At 38.4% G+C, this 19,940-nt stretch overlaps 1 protein-coding gene across 1 annotated transcript in view; it reads left to right on the top strand.

The window, feature by feature from the left end:
- Positions 1 to 19,940, top strand: part of HECW1 (HECT, C2 and WW domain containing E3 ubiquitin protein ligase 1) — a 250,247-nt gene that overhangs the window by 54,529 nt on the left and 175,778 nt on the right. The window lies entirely within an intron of this gene.

Here is a 19,940-nt window from a genome sequence, read left to right as displayed (position 1 = left end):
CCCAGCTTCTCCAGGCTTTGGGGGCATCACACAAAGATCCCTCTTGGCTTTCACTGCACCCAGACCAGCAAAGTCAAGATGGCTAGGAACAAGGAAGAGAAGCAGGATCTACCAATAGCCACCATGAGGAGGGAGTGATTGTGGCTCACAGTGACCTGCTCTATAAACAAACCCAGCAGCTTTTACCAAAGAAGAAGGAACCAATGACCAGCACAGCTGCAGTGGAACCACTGCAGATTTTAGCAGCTTTTGCCCCACAGGTATTCGTGTTTGCTCATGCAAACTATCTGGGTCCCTCCCTGCCCCTGCCAGAGCCTGGGAACCACAACAGGAGCCAGCCCAGGCCTCTGAGGATGCACACGTGTAAGATGCCATCCTCTACACCCTATGGCTGACCACCATCGTGCATGCACTTGGGGCTGGCTTCTCCAGCTGTGCACCTGCATGCTGCCAGCCTGACCCTTGTCATCAGCCTGCACTGTGTGCACACACTCAAGGGGAGACCGTACAGCCACAGGAGAGCACGACTAACAGCCAAAGCCCCCACAGCTGCTTGTGGGCCCAAATTAGGCACTGGCTTCTGTCACTGGCCTGCACCACTGTGCTTACCTGAAGCTAGCCCCTCTAGCTGTGCACCTGCACACCCCTCGCTTGACCCCCATCTCCAGCTTCCACTGCTGTGCACTCGTGGCAAGATTCAGCAGGAACAACAGTATGTGTTGAAAGCCACAGCACCCACAGTTGGCCCCAGCCCTTGCTGCCTGCCTTGGCCCTCACCACTACATGTGTGTCTGCAACTGGCCACTGCCACTACACAGCACCTGCAGCTGCACCTCACAGTTGAGTGTGTGCACACCATTGGCTCTGGCCACCACCACTGTGTGCCCTGGTCCCTAGCTGCTGGACCTGGAGAGACTGCTGAAGACCACAATAGCCCTGGCAGCCACAACAGATCCCCCCAACAGTGATCAGTGAACCAAAAAGTTGTCAATGCTGTGAACCCCAACAGCCTGGGCCAAAGAGACACTGTGTCCCCCTAGACTCAGAGCTTCCAAAATCCCCTGCAATTAGCACCCTGCAACACTAGACCTGAGGTCACAGCGTGCTCCAGCATGTTCCCACCCACAGGTGAAAGTCTTCCCTTACCACAGTTCGTCTGTAGAGTCTGGGAGAGATGATTGCTTCTTAAATTGCACAGATCCCTATGCAAGGCTACAGGGATCGTGAAGAATCAGGGAAATGTGATTCTACCAAAGGAATACAGTAAACCTCCAAACTGGCCCCAAAGAAACAGGTCTAAGAATTACCTGGCCAAAAATTCAAAATGATTGTTCTAAAGATACTCAGAGATACAAGAGAACACAGATAAGTAATTCAACAACATCAGGAAAACAATACAAGAATAAAATAAGAAATTTAACGAAGACTTGGAAAACATAAAAAAGAACTAAACAAATTTTGGAGTCGATGAATACAATGACTAAACTGAAGAATACAATAGAGAGCAGACTTGACCAAGCAGAAGAAAGAATAAGTGAGCTTGAAGACAGATCAATTGAAATTATCCAGAGGAGCAAGAAGAAAAAAAGAATGAAAAAGAGTGATGAAATCTACATGATCTATGGGATACCGTCAAAAGAACCAATTTACAAATTATTAGAGTTGCAGAAGGAGAAGAGAGAGAAAGGCAGCAGAAAGCTTATTTAAAGAAATAATGGCTGAGAATCCCAAATCTGGGGAGAGATTTGTATTACCAAGTTCATGAAGCTCACCAAACAAAATCAACTTTAAATGATCCTCTCTAAGACACATAATAATAAAACCATCAAAAATCAAAGACAAATTGAATTTTAAAGCAGCAAGAGAAAAACTTGTTAACTTATAAGGGAACACTCATAAGGCTATCAGCAGATTTCTCAGCAGAAACTTTAGAGGCCAGTAGAGAGTGGGATGATATATTCAAAGCACTGAAAGAAAAAAAACTGCCAACCAAGAATACTTTACCTGGCAAATCTGTCCTTCAGAAATGAAGGCAAAATAAAGACTTTTACAGGCAAACAAAAACTAAGGGAGTTTATCACCACTAGACTTGCCTTACAAGAAATGCTTGAAAGGAATTCTTTAAGCTGAAATGAAAACATGTTAATTAGTACCATGAAAATGTATGAAAATATACAACACACTGATATGGGTAGGTATATAGTCAGATTCAGAATAGTCTAATACTATAATATAGTGGAGGGTTAACCACATAACTTTAGGATAAAGGAAAAGGACAAGAGTATTAAAAATAACTGTAGCTACAATAATTTGTTAATGGATACACAATATAAAAAGAGGTAAATTGTGACATCAAAAACATTAAAGACAAGGGGAGTAAAAGGGTAGAGTTTTGTATACAATCAAAGTTTAGTTATCAGCATAAAATAGATGGTTATATCTATAAAATGTTTTATGTAAGCCTTACGGTGACCACAAAGTAAAAAGTTAAATTGGATTCACAAAAGATAAAGAGAAGCTCAGAGCATACCACTACAGAAAATCATCGATTCACAAAGGAAAGCAGTAAGAGAGGAAGAAAGGAACAAGGGAACTTCAAAGTAGGCAGAAAACAGTTCATAAGGTGGCAGTAGTAAGTCCTTATCTATCAATAATAACTCTAAATGTAAGTGGATTGAATTCTCCAATCAGAAGACACAGAGTAGCTACATGGATTTTTTTTTTTAAAGGCACAACTTATGTTGCCAACAAGAGACTTAGCTTTAAGGATACACATAAGCTCAAGATAAAAGAATGGAAAAAGATATTATATGCAAATGAAGCCAAAAAAGGGCAGGGGTAGCTATAATTATATCAGACAAAGTAGACTTTAAGCCAAAAACTCTAACAAGATACAGAGAAGGTCATTATATAATGATAAAGGTGCCTATTCATCAAGAAGATATAACAATTATAAATGTATATGGCGCCCCAACATATATTAAACAAGTACTAACATATCTGAAGAGAGCAGCAGGCAATAATACAATAATAGTAGGAAACTCCAATTCCTTAATTTCAACAATGGATAGGTCATATAGATAGAAAAGCAATAAGAAAATGTTGGACTTGAACCATACTTTAGATCAAATAGAACTAATGGACATATATAAAACATCCCGTCTAGCAGTAGCAAAATACACATTGTTCTCAAGCACACATGGAACATTCTTCAGGACAGATCATATGGTAGATCACAAAAGTAGTCTTAGCAAATTTTAGAAGATTGAAATCATATCAAGTATCTCTCTTCCAACCACACAGGTATGGAACTAGAAATCAGTAACAGAGGGAAAGCTGTAAAATTCACAAATACATGGAAATTGAACAACACATTCCTGAACGACCACTGGGTCAAAGGGAAATCAGAAAATACCTTGAGACAAATGAAAATGGAAATATAACATACTAAAACATATGGAATGCTGCAGATATGGTATATATATATAATGGAATATTACTCATCCATAAAAAGAAATGAAATTGGGTCACTTGTAGAGATATGGATGGACCTAGAGTCTGTCATACAGATTGAAGTAAGTCAGAAAGAGAAAAACAAATATCATATATTAACGCATATATGTGGAATATCGAAAAATGGTACAGATGAACCTATTGCAGGGTAGGAATAGAGACACAGACATAGAGAATGGACGTGTGGACACAGTGGGAGAAGGGGAGGGTGGGATGAATTGGGAGATTAGGTTTGACATAAATACACTACAATGAGTAAAATAGATAGCAAGTGGGAACCTGCTGTACAGCACAGGGAGCTCAGCTGGGTGCTCTGTGATGATCTAGATGGGGAGGATGGGAGGGAAGTCCAAGAGGGAGAGGATATATGAATACATATAGCTGATTCACTTCATTGTACAGCAGAAACTAACACAACATTGTAAAGCAAGTATACTCTGATAAAAAAAAAAAATCTGTGGGATGCTGCAAAAACGGTTTTAAGTGAGATGGTTATAAAAATAAATGCCTACAGTAAGAAGAAAGAAGTATATCAAATAAATAAGCTAAATTTATATTTAAAGGAACTGACAAAAAAAAAAAGAGCAAACTAAGCCCAAAGTTAAGAGAAAGAAAGATATAACAAAAATCTGAGCAGAAGTAAACTAGAGACCAGAAAAACAATAGAAAAGCCTAACAAACTAAAAACTAATTTTTTGAAAAGATAAACAAAACTGACAAATCTTTAGCTAGACTAAGAGAAAAAGAGAGAAGACTCAAAATCAGAAATGAAAGAGGAGACATTACAACTGATACCACAGAAATACAAAGGATAATAAGCTACTGCTATGAACAATTTTACACCAACAAATTGGATAACCTAGAAGAAATGGATAAATTCCTAGAAACATACAACCTACTGAAACTGAATCATGAAGAAATAGAAACTCCGAACAGATCAATAATGAGTAAGGAGACTGAATCGGTAACTGAAAAACTCCCCAAAGAAAAGCTCAGGACCAGATGATTTATCAATTATTTCAATCAATCATTTAAAGAATTAATGTCAATCCTTTGCAAACTTCAAAAAAAATTGATGAGGAAGGAACACTTACAAACTAATTTTACAAGACTAGCATTACCATGATACCAAAGCCAAATAAGGACACTACAAGAAAAAGAAAAAAAAACAACTACAGACCAATATCTCTGATGAATATAGATACAAAACTTCCCAACAAAATATTAGCAAACATAATTCAACTGTACATTAAAAGAATCATACAATATGATCAAGTAGGATTTATCCCTGGGATGCAAATATGCAACAGTATGCAAATCAACAGATGCAAACCAATCAATGAGAAACACAAACAGAATGAAAGATAAAAATCAAATGATTATGTCAACAGATGCAGAAAACGCATGATGATAAAGAACATACAGCAAATAGGGCATAGAAGGAACATACCTCAACGTAATAAAGGCCATATATAACAAGCTCAGAGCTATCAACAGTGAAAGGTTGAAGGCTTTTCCTCTAATATCAGGAACAAGACAAAGGTGCCTAGTCTCACCAACTCTATTCAACATAGTACTGGAGTCCTAGCCAGAGTAATCAGGCAAGAAAAAGAAATAAAAGACATACAAATTGGAAAGAAAGAAGTAAAATTGTCTGTTTGCAATAACATGATCTTATATAGAGAAAATTCTAAAGACTACACCAAAAAACTATTCGAACTAGTCAATTAATTCAGTAAAGTTGCAGAATACAAGATCAACCTACAGAAATCAATTGTGTTTCTATATATTAACAAAATATAAAAAGAAAGCAAAAAATCCCATTCACAATAGCATCAAGAACAATGAAAAACTTAGAAATGTATTTAACCATGTTATAATTATATATTTCCTTAGTGATCCATCTTTGATTCAGTAAAGTTATTCAGAAAAAAAAAATACATTTAACCAAGGAGGAAAAAGATCTGTACACTGAAAAGTACTCAACTTTGATGAAAGAAATTAAGACACAAATAAAAGACATTCCATGCTCATGGAGTGAAATAATTAATTTTGTTAGAATGTCCACACTACTGAAAGCCACCTATAGATTCATTGCAATCCCTATCAAAATTCCAATGGCATTTTTCTCAGAAATAGGAAAAAAATCCTAAAATTTGTATGGAGCCACAAAAGACTCCAAATAGCCAAAGCAATTCTGAGAAAGAAGAACAAAACTGGAGGTATTACGCTTTCTGATTTCAAACTATACTACAAAGCAGTAGTAATCAAGAGTATGGTCGCATAAAAATAGAAACATAGACCAATGGAACAGAAATGAGAACTCAGACATAAACCCTCGAGTATACAGTCAACTAATATTTGACAAGGGAGCCAAGAACACTCAGTAGGGAAAGGATAGTGTTTTCAATAAATGGTATTGGGTAAACTAGATAGCCACATGCAGAAGAATGAATTAGACCCCTATCTTACACCACTCACAAAAATTAACTTGAAATGGATTAAAGACTTAAATGAAAAACCTGAAACCATAAAACCCCTCAAAGAATACATAGAGAAAAAGTTCCTTGACATTGGTCTTGGCAACGATATTTTGGATATAACACCACAACAAGCAACAAAGTAAAAATTAGTAAGTGGGACTATAGTAAGTCCCACATACGAAAGAGTTCCGTTCTGAGAGCACGTTTGTAAAGTCCAATTGCTTGTAAGTCCAGCAAAGCTAGCCTAGGTACCCAACTAACACAATCGGCTATATGGTACTGTACTGTTTTAGGTTTATAATACTTTTCACACAAATAATACATAAAAAACAAACAAACACAAAAAATAAAGAAAACTTTTTTTTTGGCCGCGCTGCACAGCATGTGGGATCTTATCTCCACGACCAGCTATCGAACCTGCACCCCTTGCTTTGGAAGCAGGTAGTTTTAACCACTGGACCTCCAGGGACATCCCAAAGAAAACATTTTAATCTTACAGTACAGTACCTTGAAAAGTACATTATTACAGTACAGCAGCTGGCATACAGGGGCTGGCATCAAGTGAACAGGCAAGAAGAGTTACTGACTGGAGGAGGGAGAGGAGGTGGGAGATGGTAGAGCTGAAGGATCGTCAGCAATAGGAGACGGAGGGCAAGCTGCAATTTCACTCACACCTGACATTGATTGAACAGGTTCTGGTTCCTTGCTGGATTCAATTTTATCTACCCTCTTGAAAAACCGATCCAGTGATGTCTGGGTAGTAGCTCTATTTTTCTCATCATAGATGACACGGTAGCTCTGGATTGCATTCTGAACGGCTGCTGTAACCTTCGTGTACCGTTCTACGTTCGGGTCCGGTGCCTCAGAAACTAACAGTGCCTCCTCAAATAAAGAAAATCCCCTTGCTATTTCCTGCATCATGAATCTCTTCCGTTCTTCAGTTACTTCTTCCTCTTGTCTCTCTTCGTCCTTTCTCTGGGCCTCCAATTCCATCAGGTCTTTATTAGTAAGCTTCTCATGTTGCACAACAAGAAGTTCAGTGAAGTTGTCCTCTTGCAGATCGAGCTCCAGCTTCTTGCTGAGTGTCAGTAAGTTGCTGAAGATCTCTTTGGACTCATCCACCTTCTCAAATCCAGGAAAATCATGAACAAACTGCGGGCAAAGTTTCTTCCAAACCCCATTCACAGTGATGGCCTCACTCCACTCTCGATTATTTTCACTTTTGTTTCCATCGTTATCATTTGGCACTTGTTAGCAGTACCAGCTACATCACTGCTGCTTTGACGCTTGCTTCCAGACATCCTGGGTTTGAAATAAACATACTGTACTACTGTACCCTATACAATACAGCAAAGTACACAAAGCACAACCACTTGTAGAGGATACACGCACGTGACAATGTATGCCAGACACGTGAACTAACTTACGTGATTGGACGTGCGAATGCACGTTTGCATCTTTGAAAGTTTGCAACTTTAAGGTTCGTATGTAGGGGACTTACTGTAACCTTATATACTCTTCTGCAGGCCACCAACAGATTTGGCTTTTTTTTTACGTAAAAAAAAAAAAAGTATTTTTAATTTCTGCAAGGTGTTTCACTAATGAATACATTGTAATTTATCTAACATTCCCTTATTGATTAACCTTTAATTTCCTCTCCAATCTTTTGCTTTATATAAACAAAGCTACAATAAATTTTCTTTTATACACAGTATTTCACACACAAATAAGTAAAGCTGTGATAAGCTCCTAGACGTGAAATTAATGGTCAATTGCCAGCTTTCTTGGGTGTATGCGTGTGTATCAATTAACATTCTCCCCAATAATGTATGAGGCTCCCTGTGTCTCCACACCTTTAGCCACTGTACCAGTTAACAGCCAATCGGACGCCATACCAATTACTTAGAGTTTCATATGGATAACTGTTAAACAGGTATAAAGCTGTTAAGAAGAGAAAACAAGAAGAGAATCCTAAGGTATCAGGGAGGTAGCAATTGCAAAAAGCAGCCGCCATCTGTAAGGTTGGAGGAGCAAGTGAAGAGATTGAAATAATCAACTTAGAAGCTTAGAGGAGGGACCTCGCAGCATTGAAATGCAGACCTCTTTGGAGGAGGATTTTATTCAGCGGTGCTGTGAGCTTGGAGGAGGGACCCCATGGGCCCGGACCTGACTTCTGAGAAGGTTACTGATGCTTCACTGAGATGGAAAAGGTCAGACTGAATCTGGAAGTGCTGGAAGAAACCCAAAACCGGATTCTGCTGCCGCAAAGGTGAAGCATTGACGCTGCAGGTGGAAACAGTTGCTGGGCTAACGTGGACCGGCACAGGAAGCACAGAGGGCGGAGCTAGTCCCTTCTTCCTCTTTCAGCCTCCCTCTTCCCCTCTGGCATCTCCTATTGGCAGTGCCTGAGCAGCCGCCAGGTGGCAAAGCAGAGATGGGGTGAGCAGCCTCCGCTCCAGCGTCACAGTTTAGAAGGGTGGGAATGGAGTCGAAAGACAGCTCAAAACCTGGCAGATCACCCCGGTGAGTTCTCAAACTTTTGCTCATTGCCAACGGGACAGGTGAAAACTCAGAGCTTGTTGTACCTTTGATTAGCATTTTTTCTCATTGGGGCCAAGGTTGAATACCTCTTCATTTTTAGAATTGTTTGATTTTCCTTTCTATGAACTATCTTTTGATATGCTTTGTTCATGCTTCTTTTCCTTTGGTCGTTGTTTTTGTTTCTTAGGCATGAAAGGAATTGGGCTTTTGAATATAATGTGAGTTGGAAATACTTATGCAGGTTTCTCATTTATCTTTTGATATATGTTGGTTTTTCCATGTATGCATTTTAATTTTTTCCAGAGTTGAGTTTATCAATGTTTTCTTTTGTGACTTCAGGGTTTTTCTTCACCTGTAGGAAGATCTTTTCAACTTTGAGATTTTAAAAATGTTCTTCCACTTTTTCCCTAATGCTCTTATGATTTTGGTTTTAAAATTTAAATATTTGATCAAATTGGAATTTTTTCTATTATATAATATGAGATATTAATCCAAATGTGTTTCCTTCTTCCGGATTTACTATCCAGATGTCCCAACACCATTTATTAAATAATCCATATTTTCTCCACTGATTTGAAAATTCATCTTTATTATAATTCCTGTATGGTTTAAAAAAATTTTTTTGGTCTATTTCTGGACTTTCTAGTCTATTTTGTTGCCATGGCTATTCATGTACTAGCACCACACTGTTTAATTACTCTAGCTTCATTATATGGTTAAGTATCTTCTATAGCATTTTTTCCTCATTATTTTCCCCTTTTAGAATCTTGTTTGTTCTTGATTTTTCTTTCTCCCATAGGAAAATTTGAGTCAGCTTCTCTAATTTTAAATCCTATGGGTAGTTTCATTGGGATCATATAAAAATACAGATTAAGAAAGTGCTGAAATTGTTATCATGTTTATTATGTTGAAATTGTTATCATGTCAAGAACATGGTATACTTTCAATATCTTTTTATTCTTTTGCATATTTCTTCAGTATATCCCAAGGTGCATGTACTACCTTTTTTCTCCTCATTTGCAGTCCTGTGCATCTTGACTTGGTGTCTTCCCACACCCCAATTTTACCACCAGTGCATATGGAAGCCACACTTCATATATTGTGCTCAGAGTTATAGATATCTCGTGGTTTTATTGAAGACGGAGTTTGCCTTTTTGTTTTTCTTTTCCTTGTTGCTTTTGGGTGATTCATGAGATGATAGGGGGAACAGCTTTTTCCTCTTATTTAAAAAGCGGATGCTATTTCATTTACATGGTCAAATACTCTGGGATACCATCATATTGACTGCAAGAAATCCAGTTTTTATCACCAAATATTTCTGGGAATCTGTGAAATGCTAAATAGTTCACAAATATGCTCGGAATATCATTGCCACCTCGGCTAGGCATCTGTCTCTCAGGTACTTCTCAACCATCTACAGTTAGCATTTCTCTATCTCAAAACCAGGTGTTACCCCTTTCACCTATCCCACCTGTTTTCAACCTGGGGTAAATATTTCCCTGGGCATATATGATGGCATTCCCAGGAGTAACAGGAACAATGATTCCAGAGTCTCAGTTTCCATATGTTTGCTTTCCTGAAATTGATCTGCCTGAGAATATGCCAGTGGTCTGTAGGTTCTCTTTTCCAACTTCTCCTTTCACTCTTTCTCTTTCACACGTAGTTAAGGAAAGGCATCAGTCTCACCCATTCTAGATCTTATTATGTGCATTGGCTTGGGGGTGGAAAAGCATCTAGGGAGCAACCAAGCAGGCACTTCAGAATCCTGGTGCTTGCTGAGAAAGTGAGTGGCTCCATTGATTGCCATTTGCAACTCAGGTGGTTCCAATTCTTGACTCTCATTAGAGCTGAAGGAAGACTTAAAGGGATTGTCAGTGGATAGGCAATGTAAATTAATTTTTACTGATTGATTACTATGTTTTTGTTTTGTACGTAGCTTGTAGAGATTTAAAGAAAATGAAGGACGTTACTATAATAAAGCTCCTTGTATTTGCACCTACTTCTATATATGAACAGTTGTCTCAAATGCGTACATAAAAAGGAACAAAACTGGTGATAAATTTTCTAACTCTAGTAATAAAAAATGTTCATCTGTGTAGATATCAACTAATTTCTTTTATTACAGTATAGTTAATTTACAATATTGTGTTTCAGGTATATAGCAAAGTGATTCAATTATATATACATTTTTTTCAGATTATTTTCCATTATAGGTTATTACAAGATATTGAATGTAGTTTCCTGTGCTATACAATAAATCCTTGTTGCTTATCTATTTTATGTAGTTTGTATCTGTTAATCCCATACTCCTAATTTATTCCTTCCCTCCCTCCCTTTCCCTTTTGGTAACCATAAGTTTCCTGTGTCTGTGAGTCTGTTTCTGTTTTGTATATATATTCATTTGTATTATTTTTTAGATTTCATATATAAGCAATATATAATATTTGTCTTTCTTTGCCTGACTTACTTCACTTAGTATGATATTCTCTAGGTCCATCCATGTTGCTGCAAATGGCATTATTACATTCTTTTTTATGGCTGAGTAACATTCCATTGTATATTAGTACACCACATCTTCTTAAACCAATTGTCTGTTGGTGGGCATTTGGTTGTTTCCATGTTTTGGCTGTTGTAAATAGTGCTGCTATGAACAACGGGGTGCATATATCTTTTCTAATTAAAGTTTTTGTCTTTTTCTGGATATATGCCCAGGAATGGGATTGCTAAATCATGTGGTAACGCTATTTTTCGTTCTTTAAGGAATCTCCACACTGTTTTCCATAGTGGTTGCACCAATTTACATTCCTGCCAACAGTGTAGGAGGGTACCCTTTTCTTCACACCCCCTCCAGCATTATTATTTATAGACATTTTGGTAGTCATTCTGACCACTGTGAGGTGATACCTCACTGTGGTTTTGATTTGAATTTCTCTAATAATTAGCCATGTTGAGCATCTTTTCCTGTGCTTGTTAGCTATCTGTATGTCTTCTTTGTAGAAACGTATATTTAGGTCTTCTGCCCATTTTTTGACTGTTTGTTTGTTTGATATCGAGTTGTATGAGCTGTTTGTATATTTTGGATGCTAACCTTTTGTCGATTTCATCATTTGCAGATACTTTCTCCAATTCCATAGGTTGTCTTTCATTTTGTTGATGGTTTTCTTTGCTGTGCAAAAGCTTATAAGTTTGATTCGGTCCCATTTGTTTATCATTGCTTTTAATTCTTTTGCCTTGGGAGACTGATCTGAGAAAACATTGCTATGATTTATGTCTGAGAATGTTTTGCCTACATTTTCTCCTAGGAATTTTATGGTGTCATATCTAATATTTAGATCTTCGAACCATTTTGAGTTAATTTGTATATTTGATATGAGGGAGTGTTCTAATTTCACTGATTTACATGTAGCTCTCCAGCTTTCCCAACACCACTTACTGAAGAGACTGTCCATTTTCTCCATTGTATATGCTTGCCTCCTTTGTCATAGATTAGTTGACCATAGGTGTATGGGTTTATTTCTGGGCTCTTTATTCTGTTCCATTGATCTATATGCCTGTTTTTGTTCCTGTGCTACACTGTTTTGATTTCTGTAGTTTTCTATCATTGTCTGAAATCTGGAAGGGATATGCCTCCAGCTTTTGTTCTTTTCCCTCAGGATTGTTTTGACAATTCTGGGTCTTTTGTAGTTCCATGTAAATTTTAGGATTATTCTAGTTCTGTGGAAAATGTCATGGGTATTTTAATAGGGGTTGCATTAAATCTATAGATTGCTTTGGGTAGTATGGCCATTTTAACAATATTAATTCTTCCAATCCAAGAGCATGGGATATCTTTCCATTTCTTTGAATCATCTTCAATTTCCTTTATCAGTGTTTTATAGTTTTCAGCATATAGATCTTTTACCTCTTTGGTTAAGTTTATTCCTAGGTTGTTTTTTTTTTTTTTAATGTGATTTTAAATGGGATCTTTTTTTTTTAACTTTCTCATTCTGGTATTTCATTGTAAGTGCAAAGAAATGCAACAGATTTCTGTATGTTAATCTTGTATCCTGCTACTCTGCTGAAATTGCTTATCAGTTCTAGTAGTTTTTGTGTGGAGCCTTTAGGGTTTTCTGTATGTAGTATCATGTCATCTGCAAATAATGACAGCTTTACCACTTCCCTTCCAATTTGGATACCTTTTATTTCTTTTTCTTGTCTGATTGCTGTGGCTAGGACTTCCAATACTATGTTGAAGAGAAGTGGTGAGAGTGGGCATCCTTATCTTGTTCCAGATTTTAGCAGGAAGGTTTTCAGCTTTTCACCACTGAGTATAATATTGGCTGTGGGTTTGTCATAAATGACTTTTATTACGTTGAGATATATTCCCTCTATACTCACTTTGAATTTTATCCAATGGATGTTGAATTTTATCAAATGGTTTGTCTGCATCTCTTGAGATGGATCAAGAATGGATGTTGAATTTTATCAAATGGTTTGTCTGCATCTCTTGAGATGATCATATGGTTTTGGATGTTGAATGGATGTTGAATTTTATCAAATGGTTTGTCTGCATCTCTTGAGATGATCATATGGTTTTGTCTCTTCTTTTGTTACTATGTGTTGTATCACATTGATTTGCGTTATGTCAAACCATCCTTGTGACCCTGGAATGAATCCAACTTGATCATGGTGTATGGTCCTCTTTATGTATTGTTGGATTCAGTTTGCTAATATTTTGTTGAGATTTTTTGCATCTATATTCATCAGAGATATTGGCCTGTAATTTTCTTTATTTGTAATGTCTTTGGTTTTGGTATCAAGATGATGGTGGCTTCATAGAATGACTTTGGGAGTTTTCCCTCCTCTTCAATCTTCTGGAATAGTTTAAGGATTGACATAAGTTCTTCTTTTAGAATAGTTTGAGAAGGATTGGTATCAGTTTTTCTTTGTATGTTTGGTAGAATTCCCCAGGGAAGCCATTTGGTCCTGGACTTTTGTTTGCAGGGAGTTTTTGTTTGTTTGTTTGTTTTTTGTTTTGTTTTGTTTTTACAGATTCTGTTTTGCTGTGTGATTGGTCTGTTCAAATTATCTGTTTCTTCTTGACTCAATTATGGCAGGCTATATGTTTCTAGAAACTTGTCCGTTTCTTCTAGGTTGTCCAGTTTATTGTCATAGTAGTCTTTTATGATTTTCTATATTTCTGCCATATCAGTTATTATTTCTCCTCTTTCATTTCTTATTTTGTTTATTTGGCTCCTCTCTCTTCCTGGTAAGCTTGGCTAGAAGTTTGTCAATTTTTTTTATCTATTCAAAAAAGCAGCTCTTGGTTTTATTGATCTTTTCTATTGTTTTTTAAATTTCTATTTTATTTATTTCCTCTCTGATCTTTATTATTTCCTTCCTACTGCTGACTTTGGGTTTTGTTTGTTCTTTTTCCTGTTCTTTTAGGTGTTAGGTTAGGTTGTTTATTTGAGATTTTTCTTGAGGAAGACCTCAAGATTGTTTCTTGAGGAAGGCCTGTATCGCTATGAAGTTGCCTCTTAGAACTGCTTTTGCTGCATCCCATAAATTTTGTAAGGTTGTGTTTTCATTATCATTTGTCTCAAGGTATTTTCTGATTTCCTCCTTGATTTCATTGTTGATCCATTGGTTTTTTAATAACATATTGTTTAGTCTCCATGTGATTGTGGGGTTTTTTCCTGTTTTTCTTTCTGTGGTTGATTTCTAGTTTCATACCATTGTTGTCAGAAAAGATGCTTGAAATAATTTCTATCCTCTTAAATTTGTTGAAGCTTGTTTTGTGTCCTAATATCTGGCAAATCCTAGAGAATGTTCCATGTGCACTTGAAAAGAATTTGTATTCTGAGTTTTTTGAATGTAGTGTCCTGCAGATATCAGTAAGTCCAATGGTTCTGTTGTGTCTTCTAGGATCTCTGTTGCCTTATTGATTTTCTGTCTTGAAGATCTGTCCATTGATGTCAGAGGGGTATTAAAGTCTCCTACTATAATTGTATTCCTGTCAGTTTCTCCCTTTATGTCTGCTAGTATTTGTTTTATATATCTAGGTGCTCCTATACTGGGTGCATATATGTTAACGAGTATAATATCCTCTTCTTGTATTGATCCCTTTATCATTATATAGTGTCCTTCTTTGTCTTTCTTTCCGAACTTTGTTTTAAAGTCTATTTTGTCTGATATGAGTGTTGCTACCTCTGCTATCTTGTTGTTTATATTTGCATGAAATATCTTTTTCTATCTCCACTTTCAATCTATCTGTGTCTTTTGGCCTAAAGTGGATCTCCTGTAGGCAGCATATTGTAGGTTCTTAGTTTGTTTATCCAGTCTACCATTCTGTGTCTTTTGATTGGGGTATTTAGTCCATTGACATTTAAAGGTATAATTGATAAGTATGTATTTATTGCCATTTTAAACCTTGTTTTCCAGTTGATTTTGTAGTTCTTCCTTGTTCTTCTTTGAACAAACTTTGTTCTTTTTATTTTTCCTTTTGTGGTTTGATGGTTTTCTTTTGTATTAAGCTTGAGTTCCTTTCTTTTTTATTTTTGTGAATCTATTGTATATTTTTGATTTGTGGTTACCTTGGCTTTCAAGTGTAACCCATAGCTATATCTACTTGATTAGACTGATAGTCATGTAAGTTCAAACACGTTTTTTAAAAATCCACACTTTTTAACTCCCCTCTCCCATATTCTGTGGTTTTAATGTCCTATTTTACATCTTCATGTTTATCCTTTTGCTATTTATTGAGGTTACGATCACTTTTACAAAAATGGTTTTATTTTTTAATCTATGTACTGGCTTATTTAAGTGATCTTCAGTCCTTTTATATATTTGCCTTTCCTATTGTGATTTTTCCCTTTCCTATAGATTTTTGCTTCTTTTCAATTTAGAGAAGACCTTTCAATATTTCTTTTATGATAGGTTTAGTATTACTGTATTTTTTAGTTTTTGCTTGTCTGAGAAATTCTTTATCTTTCCTTCTATGCTGAATGATAATCTTGCTGGGTAGAGTACCCTAGGTTGCAGGTTTTTCCCCTTCAGGACTTTGAATATATCATGCTACTCCCTTCTGGCCTGCAAAGTTTCTGTAGAGAAATCAACTGATAGGCTTATGGGGGTTCCCTTGTAACTGACTCTTTGTTTTTCTCTTGGTGCTCCTCTCTTTATATTTAACTTTTGCCATTTTAATTATGATATGTCTTAGTGTGGGTTTGTTTGTGTTCCTGTACCTGGATACCTGTTTCCTTCTTTAGGTTTGGGAAGTTTTCAGCCATAATTTCTTCAAATACATTTTTTCATTTTCTATCCCCTTCTCTCTTTCTTCTCCTCCTCAAACCTGTATTATGTGTAGGTTGGCACACTTCATATTATCCCATAGATCTTGTTCATTGCTTTCATTTTTTTCATTTGTCTTTCTGTCTGCTGTTCTGATTGAGTGATTTCCATTATTCTGTCTTCCAGATCACTTATTCATTATTATGCACTCTTTAGTCAGCTGTTTATTGCTTTTACATCAGTTTTTATCTTGGCAATTGAGTTATCTAATATTGATTGGTTCCTCTTTATAGTTTCTAGTTCATTGTTACAGTGATCTGCATTTCTATTGGTAATATTTAATTCCTTTAGCATTTCTATTACTTCCTTTTTCAACTTGGGGTCCAGTAGCCTGGAGAGGTATTTCATTTTTGTTTTTTCAGGGGATTTTTCTTGTTCTTTTAATTGGGAGTAGTTCCTCTGCTTTTTCATTTCTCTGTCTCTATGAATTTAGGAGAAATAGTTATCTATTGTGGTCTTGAAGCGCTGTTTTTATGTGGGAGCATCCCTGTGTAGATTGTGTCAGTCCAATATTTTTGGTGTGAGGGCTGTTTCCTCAGTGTGCTGACCATTATCCCCTTGATAGGAGGTGTGATTCATGTGGTATCCAGAGCCTGCAGATGTTGGGTGGGTCCTCCTCTTTGCTGCATGGCTGTCACAGCCTTGTCAGGGGCAGGGTCTGCTCCCTAGTTGTTGGAGTAGAAGCCCTGAGGGTTGGGTTTTATAAGGTTCCATTGCTCTATGTCCTATGTCCCCAAGGAGGTGAGCACAGAATCCATTGAGGCCCGTGTGGTCACAGCAAACCTATGCGCTGCCCATGCAGGTATCTGCGGTTTTGCGCATAAGCAGCCCAAGGTCACGTCCCTTTCTCTGTTGTGTTCATCCCAGACCCTAGTGCTAGGCTGGTGGTGGGGCCGGGGCATTGTGACTGCAGGAATCAAGGTGGTTGTGCTGCTGCCTGGGACCCAGGCTGCCTGTATGGTAGGGCTCTCCCCGGACCTTTTCACCGAGATCTGGCTCCAAGCTGCCATGTGAGGAGTGTACCCACCAGGAGAGGAACCGCTGCATACTCCTCCCCAGGGGCTGCCCACCAGGGAAACTGATATCTGAGTCCATTATCAGTCTTCCACAAAGCCCACCAACAGCCAGAGTCGCACTTTGCTGTGAGCACACTGACAGTGGGGCTTCATTGGCAGACCCGTGCCCCACCCGGCACCACTCTGATAGTAGGGCTCCAATGGTGAACGCACATCCTATCTCAAGTGCACTAACCATGGCAGCCTGGACCACACTCCAAGCCCTCTAGGCTGTCTCTGTGCAGCTAGACCAAGTTCTCTCCCAGGGTTCTTCCACCCGAGTTTTAGTGCCTAGCTGCTGCGTGTACTAGCAGCCCCACCCAGCATGCATTTTGGGCTGGGAGGTACAGAGAGGTGGCAGCCATCAACACCAGTCTCTCTCTGCCCTTATTGCTAGCAAGCCAGCATGCAGACACTCCTTGCAAGTGGAGTACAGGCTCCTCCAGCTTCCTATCTGTCCCAGCAGACCTCCCAGCAGGCAGGGATTTCTCAGAGCAAGAGCCTTCCTGTGCGGACACTCCCTCCTTCACAGATCCCTTCCAGGACCGCCAGTCCCATCCTGATGCCTTTTTTTTTTATCCTACCCAGTTATATGGGGATCTTTCTTGCAGCTTTGGTTGTATAAGGGATCTTCTGCCAGTTTCCGGTTGGTTTTCTGTTCTGCAGGTAGATGTAATTTTCACTGTTTGTGGGGGAGGTGAGCCCCACACCCTCCTGCTCCACCCCTTTGATCTCCCCCCCCCTCCCAGCAGATTCAGCCTTGAATCTGTTAAACCATTTGCCAAGTAGGCTTGGTTGTGGAAATAAGTTGTGTGCAAAACACGGTGACACTGTGCACTGCGTATGAGAGGGGACATCATGACCCAGCGCCCAGTGCTTGGAATAACAACCGGGCATCAGACAGGCTGAAAAGCCGAGGGAATGTGCAGACCTGAGAAGATGAGCAATTCCCTGATCTGCCCCTCAGTCTTAGGTTGTTCCAGGGTGAGACTATTTTTCCTGAGTCTTCACACCATTTTCACAGTCAGTAAATGGTAGAGCATATCTCTGTGAGTGCAGCAGATTTCTGAACCTCAGACCAGCCTCTGGAACTCATCTTGAACAAAAAGCCAGGATGCAAAACCTTCCCAAACATCTTTACTTCCTGGAAAATGTTTATCACCTGTTGCCTCCCCCTTTGTATCATCAGTCTGACGCTGAGATGACTTGATAAATACTGTTAGCAAAAAGCCATGAGTTAGGGAAATTTTTATGAAGTTTTAAATGTGTGTCTCCCCTCTGAACTTAGTAGCTTCTGAAAAATATACATTATCTTTTTGTCTACAGACTTGTTTTGATACAGTAAATATGAAGGACCTTTTTGTAAATACCTTGAATTTCCAGCAGAAAAATATTTAAATACGAGGGATCAAAATTATGTTTTAAATAAGAAGGAACAGATGTACTATTCTTTGTTATCATTGCAAGTTTAAGCTCGTTTAGACTAGCATGAAATGTGCAGTTTAATCCTACCTTTGAAACAGTGTAAAATCAAGGCTCTATTAAAAGTATACTTTTTGTTGTGCCCTCAAGGAACTTATATTCTGAGATGGAACAAGCTAGATGTTGACATCTTTAAACTAGAATTAAGAACGTTCAATTGTAATTGTCCCACATAGGCAGGTACATCACTGTAAGGGAGTGAGGCCAGCCTGCCCAAGTCTCCCATGGCCTTTGCCCAGGCATAGATTTGAAAATGAAGAAAAGTCCTCAACATGAAGGAATTTTGAACCCTGATTAGGCCCATGCACATTGGCCACTTTGAGAGCTAGGAGAGTTGTCCAGCCTGAGGATGCAGTCTCTGAGCTGTTGACCTGTGCTGCTCAGGGTCAGCCAGGCAGAGAGAAGAACAAACACAGACTGGAGAGGAGCAGGCTGTCCAGTGTGAAGAGAGCTGATACTTCAGCCCAACCAGCGTTCTGACTCACCCCATTCCATATGTCACCCACATTTGTTCCCTCTGCTGGGCAGCCCAGCATCCCTGAAATGCCTCTTGCGTGTGGGCCTAAAAGCAGACATACTGAGAGGATTGGCACACGAGCTGCAGCCGAGCATGTAGGCCCACCAGGGGCACCTGCTTTACGAGGAGGTGTTCTAATAATCCCTTTGTATTCTCCTTGGGAGAAAGCTTTGAGCCCTAGTGATGCCCGGTCATTACTCCCAGTCTCATATAAGGCAAGATGATGGTCACATCCAGTCACAACTCTTCCAGCATCAAGAATACTGAGAGGCAGTAGAAAGAGAGCAAGCCCAAAGAGCCTTGAAACAGAGAGACTTTGAGCAAGAAGTCATCGAGTTCTCCATTTTTTGCTTCTTCAGTACAGATTATCTTCTAAAAAGTGGACACTGTATGGATTTGATTAATGCTCAGATTTGTGTATTATTTTCTGCAAATATATAACATATGCAAAGGTAACTCTGCCTTTGAATAAATACTCAGAATCATTTCTGAGTAAAACTTGCCTAGAAGAGAATGGGAGCAAGGACTCTAGCTGCTTTGATTAATCCATTAACAGATAAATATTGAGCAATGATGGAAAGTAAAAGATTTTGGCAACCTGGCTTGCAAATACCTACTAGACAAAGATAACCCATGTAACAACTGTGTTCTGAAACATCCCAGGAAGGCAGTTAAATAACGAGACCTCAGAGTAGCTTCTTAATGCCATGCTCAGTCTCCTCCCTAATAAACAGAATTTCCTGGAAATCTCTAGATAGTAATACAGATCAGAAGGAATGAAGATACAGCAGTTTAACGTTATAATTTGCTAATGGAAACATATTGTAATTACAACAGTAAACATCTATTGACCTATCATTCTACTGCCTTAGGTTCTGCTTTAATAAAAACCTTTTGCAAATTTGAATGTGAAAAGACATTGTTTACATAAGTGGTTATAAAGAGCCTCTAATATTACAGTAATTATTTTTGTTGATTTCCATTTCTCTGAAAAGTACCCCTCATCCCTACTAGCAT

Source organism: Eubalaena glacialis, chromosome 8 (genome assembly GCF_028564815.1).
Source record: "Eubalaena glacialis isolate mEubGla1 chromosome 8, mEubGla1.1.hap2.+ XY, whole genome shotgun sequence".
Lineage (NCBI taxonomy): Eukaryota > Metazoa > Chordata > Mammalia > Artiodactyla > Balaenidae > Eubalaena > Eubalaena glacialis.
This window is presented reverse-complemented; position numbering and strand designations above follow the sequence as displayed.